The sequence below is a fragment of the Drosophila novamexicana genome, unplaced genomic scaffold, assembly GCF_003285875.2.
Source record: "Drosophila novamexicana strain 15010-1031.04,08,12 unplaced genomic scaffold, DnovRS2.1 tig00004560-arrow-pilon, whole genome shotgun sequence".
Taxonomy (NCBI): Eukaryota; Metazoa; Arthropoda; class Insecta; order Diptera; family Drosophilidae; genus Drosophila; species Drosophila novamexicana.
In genome coordinates this window covers 3,231,389-3,238,086 of record NW_020825054.1, presented here as the reverse complement: position 1 = coordinate 3,238,086, position 6,698 = coordinate 3,231,389, and the positions used below count along the sequence as shown (strand labels likewise).

At 38.6% G+C, this 6,698-nt stretch overlaps 1 protein-coding gene across 1 annotated transcript in view; it reads left to right on the top strand.

The window, feature by feature from the left end:
- The window catches only part of LOC115770573 (casein kinase I), a 31,549-nt gene continuing 24,851 nt past the window's right edge, over positions 1-6,698 (top strand). The window contains exon 1 of the mRNA XM_030715895.1: positions 1-18. The gene's annotated coding sequence lies outside the window, so the exon portion shown is untranslated. The remainder of the gene's footprint in view (positions 19-6,698) is intronic.

Below are 6,698 nucleotides of genomic sequence, written 5' to 3'. Positions count from 1 at the left end.
TTTGACGGAGTTCGCCGGGTTAGTGTAATTCGCATTTACATGCATGTGTGTATGCGTATGTTAAACATGTGTTGAGCAGAGTTCGCATGCGAAACTGTTCATTTGGCGATAGTAGTGTTACCAGATCTCACTTTCTAGCCTTCAACAAAATAATATAAAAAGAACTAATGCTTGAATCGCAGCGCGCGACTTTGACCTCCACGTTACAAGATGAGACAAACTCATACTCATGTATATGCATGCATGTGCGTCCGTATTTACTTGCACACTTGAAAAAGTATTGTGGCCACCAATGCACGTGAGGTTTTTCAGTGCTGCCAGATAGGGGGCGTATGGGGTGGAAGAAGACGTCCTTCCTCAAGCGGAAGGAAGAAATTGAGTGTAAAAGTAGAACAAAAAGTATTAGAGGCTGGGGGTTAGAAGGTAGTTTCCAATGCTAACGAGCGAGAAGGTTGTCTATGCAGGAAGAAGAGACTAGAAAGCAAATTACAGGCAATTTATATGTACATATGTAGGTATGAATATACAATTACATATACATATACATGTTTATATATGTATAATTGGCATGGTGGGCGTTTTCGCTGCGTTTTCCTGATAATGTTTGACCTCTAAAGCTCATTTACATAGATTTTAGCTTTTGCACGTGTGTGAATTGTGGACTAAACTAATTAAGTCGCTCGATGCCTGGCCCCCAAACAACACACATACATCTATAAATATGTATATACACGTGTACATATGTACGCCTTTACAAAGTAACGGCCGCAAGCGCACACACACACAGATGCATAATCAATGTTAATCTAACATGCAAAGGTCAATCGGCCATTGAGGCGCCGCTCACACAGACTCATACAGACTCACACACACACGCTCACTCACTCACTGACACTCGAGAAGCTGTGGCACTGTGACGTGCAAGCGCCTTACCCCAAAAGCAACCCAACTGCAGTCGGTAGCGGGTCGGCCGGCTGATGCTGATGCTGTCTACTCGTTGCTATTCTTTTTACCGGCGCTCTTTTCAGCGCTTGGCACTAGTTCATTTGGACTCGCTCATTTGGACTCGCTATTGTTTGTCTGTCAGCGACGTCGCGGCCCCTAATCAACGCGCCCTTATCTAGCCAATTTGTTTTCTCAGTGTGTATACACTGCAGCTTCGTCAATGCTTTTCATGTGTGTGTATGTATGTGTGTGTGCTGTGTGTGTGCGCGCGAGGCTTTGTGTTAGTGCGAGAAATTTTTGCTTATCATTTTGTTGCCCTGCTTGTTGTCTCTAAACGTGTGGTTGTGTGTGGCGGGGTGTGGTGGGGTCGGGGTTATGTAGGGGCAACCGGCTGTTCATTTGTGTTATGTGAATCAAAACGTTCTAGTTGTTGTTGTTGTTGTTGCTTTGATGTTCGCGTATGCTACGCTTTTTATTTTCTGCTGTTTTTTAACGTCAAATGCCATTGAAAGTGGATATTGACATGTTATGTGCGGCAATTCGATTACGAACAACGACAACAGCAACAACAACGACAACAACAACAAACCACAATAATATACATAAGTAATAAAAGCAATAACAATGCGCATTGTTGGAGTTTTGTCAATAGAATTGAATTATGAACTTCTTTGCATCTTTTTTCTTTGAAATCTTCATAAAAGTACACGACATTTGCATTTAAAGTGTTTAAAAGTTCCTCTGTGCCTTTTTACTTGTTATAGATAAGTTTTAAGATTTTTAACTAATAACACTGTAGTTGACGGCCTTTATATTCGGCTTTTTTCGGCTTTAGTTTAGTGTTTACCACAATCATTGTCATGGATTGCAATAATTATTTTAAATACTCGTCGAACCTTCTCTTTACACAAAGTATACTATTCCCACAGCCATAGTTTGCGAGAAACTGTTTTAGGATAACATTTCTAAAGTCACCAGCGCCACGTAGCATTGGTCGGGAGCAGTGGGAACAGAGTGTCGGGCAGTCGGGAGATCTCAATTGTCATGATTGAAATTCAATTGCTGTCGGACAATTATAATGAAATTGATTTGCGTCTAAAAATAGAAACAACGCAATTGTTATGCATAAACGAAAGGCACACAAAAATGCAAAAAAACATAAAGAGGCGGCAGACACGTCATAGTTCAAATCCATTTGGGATGATTGTCAGGGATTGTCGGTGAACAGGAGACCAATTGATAACGACACGGCTTATCACTTATTTTATTTATCACGCGTATATATGTGTATGTATGCTTGGTTGTGCTGCGTGCGTGTCTACACATGTCATTTTGTGTGTATATATTAAAGTGTATGTGTGGTGCTAGCAAGTTTTCCGTCCCTCGTAGAGGGTATTATTATACCCTGAACCCATTTAAAATGGGTAAAGGGCGTATAATGTATTTGTGCAAATGTATGTCCATGTACTTGTAGGAAAACTTGTTGGTTAACTTTTTTGTTTTTAAAAAAGAACTTGATGAAAATCGGCATTTACCATTTAAGCTTTGCTGTTGATGTATGTGCCAAATCCTATCAATGTCGCACTACTATATTACATAGCTCTATAGGAAGAATCGCACAATGCTCTGTTTGTCTAGATATTTTCCCAGCCTGGTCACTTATGAGCTTTACTATATCTGCAAAGCCACAAGGCAAATGTCTACAAGGTTATTAAATATTGGGCGTGGTGGAAAAAGCTCGCGTTTTATTGTTTAGTTTAAGGCTCATTTGGTTTTTGGCCACCGTCCCTCCCGCCACTCATAAAATTGCTGGCTAGAGTTTTTGTAAGGTTTCTGGCTTAATTTAATTGCAAAGTGAGTCAAATCAGATCAGATTTTGCTAGTAGTTTGACAAGCATTGTCAGATTCAAAATCAATAAATTGACAAATTTCTGCAAACTGCTTTGGCTAATGCGAAAAGTTGAACTTGTTGTTGTGGTGACAGTCGCTTGTCTAGTTCCCTTGGGGACTTTCCGTCTATGACCAATTTTCAGTCTCAATTCGACCGCGTCGCTGTCGCTTCTCTTTCCTATTTGCTTTAAGTTTTTGTTCGATTTGCGCTAGATTTATTCATGGCGCTTTTCCAACACGTTTCTGTGAATATGTGGGTGTGTGAATGTGTGCGTGTGTGTGTATGGAAAGCCACTTTTCCACAAAAGAGTTTTATTTTTAGCCAGTGGCTTATTTTTAATTATGTATCGATTTTGTATCTAGCTTTGCTCTACATCTATATCAATTCCTTTTGACAACCTTTGTGGTTTTAATTTGTTCTCCGCTGAAACTAGTTTTTGTCGGGAGTATTGCTTATAGATAAAATGTTTTCTGGAAAACAAATCCGAAACTAAAAAATATTCTGCTAGTATTTTAGTTATTGCCAAGAAGCATAGCTAAAATACCGGATTATAGTAGATATTGACTAATTTACAGCTATTTTTCCGACTAACGGGCCTGAACCTATTTTTAAAAAAGAAAAACAGGTGAAAGCTCCCTATTTTATTTTTTTAAATTATTTTGTATAAGAGATAGGAATTGTCGGTATTTGAAACTCTCTGGAAATTGCCTAACCTTAAGTTATTTTTGATGTACCATCTTTTTCTTTCTGCCTTTTCATGGTTTTTTTTTGTTCAATCTATTTGTTTGAGGGTATTTTGCTCAAACAGTTATCCAAGAAAATATGCAGTTTTTTTTTAAAGATAAAGGAAAGAAGTTGTTAATAAAAATTATTAAAAAGGAAAAACTGAGCTCTGATAACCTATAATATTGATCCAATATAACGAAACACAGAAGTTTGAGGTAAAATTTCCAGTTTTACAATGCTTGATAGAGCAGAGTGTACTTTCAATTGGTTGTTATCAAAAAACAGTTATTTGGCTGTATGTGAATGTATGCTTGTGTGTATGCTTGTGTGTATGCTTGTGTGTGTGTGTGCGTAGGAGGGAGGGGGTATATTTTGTTTCCTTTTTGCAAACCTAGAAACCGGTCAATAATAGTCAGGCCAGCTGTGCTCTTGTCCCGATGCCAACTGTGGGCCTATTTCTCACATTTAATTTATAAAACGAATTCAAGAACAAAGGCAAGAAAGGGCGAGAGAAGCGCAGAAACTGAGAGAGAGAGAGCGAGCGAGAGAGAGGGGAAGAACTCGTTTGCGAAAAGAAAAAACAAAAAATAACAGAAATAAAGCAGTATAAAGCGAACGACCCGAAAATACTTACGAACTGCTCAAGCTCAGCTCCGGAGCTCGCTGTGAAGCTCGTCGCGACGATCGATCGATGGATTGGTTTGAACCAGTTTTGGCTGCAGGATATTGAGCCATAAAAAACGGGCAGGCCACAAACAAGCAACAGGCAGCAACAGTGAGGAGAAAACTCGTTTCTTCTTTGAGTTTCATTCGATTCGATTTAGTCCGTTGCCTTCCCTCTCGCCCCACTCCCACGACCCCACTTGCCTCTCTTCCCCTACACACACATACACTCACATGCAACGACAGCGATTTCGCTGCTAGTTTGCAGAAAGTTTGCTGTTATTGCCTTGGGTTTAATTGTTATCGGCGATTTATATTCTTTTTCCTTAACAGCAGTGTTTAACGGTACAATTATCGCTGTTCCGTATTGTCTATGTGTGTGTGTGTGTGTGTGTGTGAGTGTAACTGGAGTGTGTGTGTGTGTGTGTATGAGTGATACCAAAGAAAAAATAACATATACAAATATATGCATACATTTCTATCTAAGCTGGGAAACCAGATTGGGAAGCATATAACAATAAATGTTTTTTTTTTTAATCGATTTTATATTTATGTAGTTTTTGTTATCTATCACGTTAGCCTTATGATGGGCACTGTTTTTATTTGGAACTCTAATTAGGTTAGCAAAAACTTGTAAAAGACACACATAATTCTTCTGCCTAGGGCAGGATTGCCAATCATTTTGTTTGAAGGGAATGCGATATTTACATAGACTGTGTAACACTATGTCAGGACTAGGAATCCATTCGACTGCAATCCCACTTTGGTAGATTGAGGCCTCCAAATAGAGAAAACTATTTGTTCTTTTCCAAATCTTAACTGATTTTAATGATCGTAAGGAGGAGAGCTTATTAAACATTCAACAAATAATGTTACAAATAAAACATTTTGACCTAAAAACGAATATAACGATCTCTAAAATCGGTTGACATGTGATAAGAATCTTTTATAAACCTACCAAGAATGATGTCTATCTATAAGGTTACAGGCTTGCCCAATTTGGCTACATAATGTGATTTTGGGCATATCTAGATTTTCATCCAAGACAAAATAGACACTGTTTGACACACTAGATCATAAATATTTTCATGTTCTTGCGACATTTATTTTATTTATTTATTTATAGATTGTATCTTTCTAATTATTAAATATATAAAATTATGAAAATAATTCCAAACGCCTAACTAGAATACACAATTTTCTAAACACATCACCGATCGATGGGTCTGTTTTATTTGCCATTTCAAGTCTCTAGCTCTTATAGGTTATGTTATCCTTGCGTTCCTACATACGGACAGACAGACAGGGAATTTATATACTTTATGGGGTCAGAGATGGTTCGTTCTGCCTGTTACATACATTTTCATAAATCCATTATACCCTTTTTATCCATTTTTAATGGGTTCTTTCTTTATTATAAAGTTAATAATGAAGTAATGAAATTTATAGCCTGTCCGGCAAGATATGCCCTGCTCATAGTCATAGCTGGGAATGGTCAGTGTGTTCTTGAAGATATCCTGAAAGCAACGATTTCATGAGGGGGAAAGAAAGTTTGGTGGCTAAACGAGATACAAACTATTGTAATTTATGCATAACACGGTAATAGAATTGAGTATAGCGTTATCTGTTGTGCACGTTGGTTGGGATAAGAGGCCAACTATCAACTAATAGGAAGACAACACCGAGGGTTTTTCTAGGGTTGGTTAACGACGGAAGATCAAGAAGAAGAAGCCTGCTGGTATAGGAGGGCAACCGAAGATTGGGGTCCCAATTGAAACCTCGTAAGGCAAAAAGCTGATCCTGACTATAGTTATACTGCGGAGACCAGATGCATGAGCAGTATTTAATAATAGGGCGAACAGAGAGAGAGAAGAAGGATCGTTAAGCTTTTTTAACCAACGTTTAATGAATCCAAGTACACCTTTGGCCTCATCAACAATGGTAGCTATATGTAGATTAAAGCAGAGCTTAGAATCAAACAGAACAACTAGATCCCTAGACAGACGGAAAGGGCAAGTGCAAAGATTGTGACTCTAACCGGTGATTGGGTGGAGACTCGAATTTATATTTGCTGCGAAACTCGAGTCAAAGTTACTCAAGAGCTGCTTAGCCACATTGTTAAGTTTAAACGCAAGCCACCGCAGCCCTTCTTGGCAATGGCAGCGATCTCGTCGCAATCCCGCCCAGTGAGACCTGTACATCTTCAGCCTGCTTGAATGTGCTTGGTTTCTTACAGCACGACATGTTTTTTAACGGGGTTAAAGTTAAGCAGAAGTTGCGAGAGCACAGAGCGAAACGCTCAAAAAATATTCGTACACAATCAAATTATTGCTTCGAGCAAAAGGCAACAGAACAAATTTGTGAGAACGCGATGCCAAGCCACGTTCAATAAATGCAATAATTAATAAAATTACGCTACACAACAAATAGCACTTTGTACAAGTAATAAATGCTTTTTAGATAAAGCACAAAA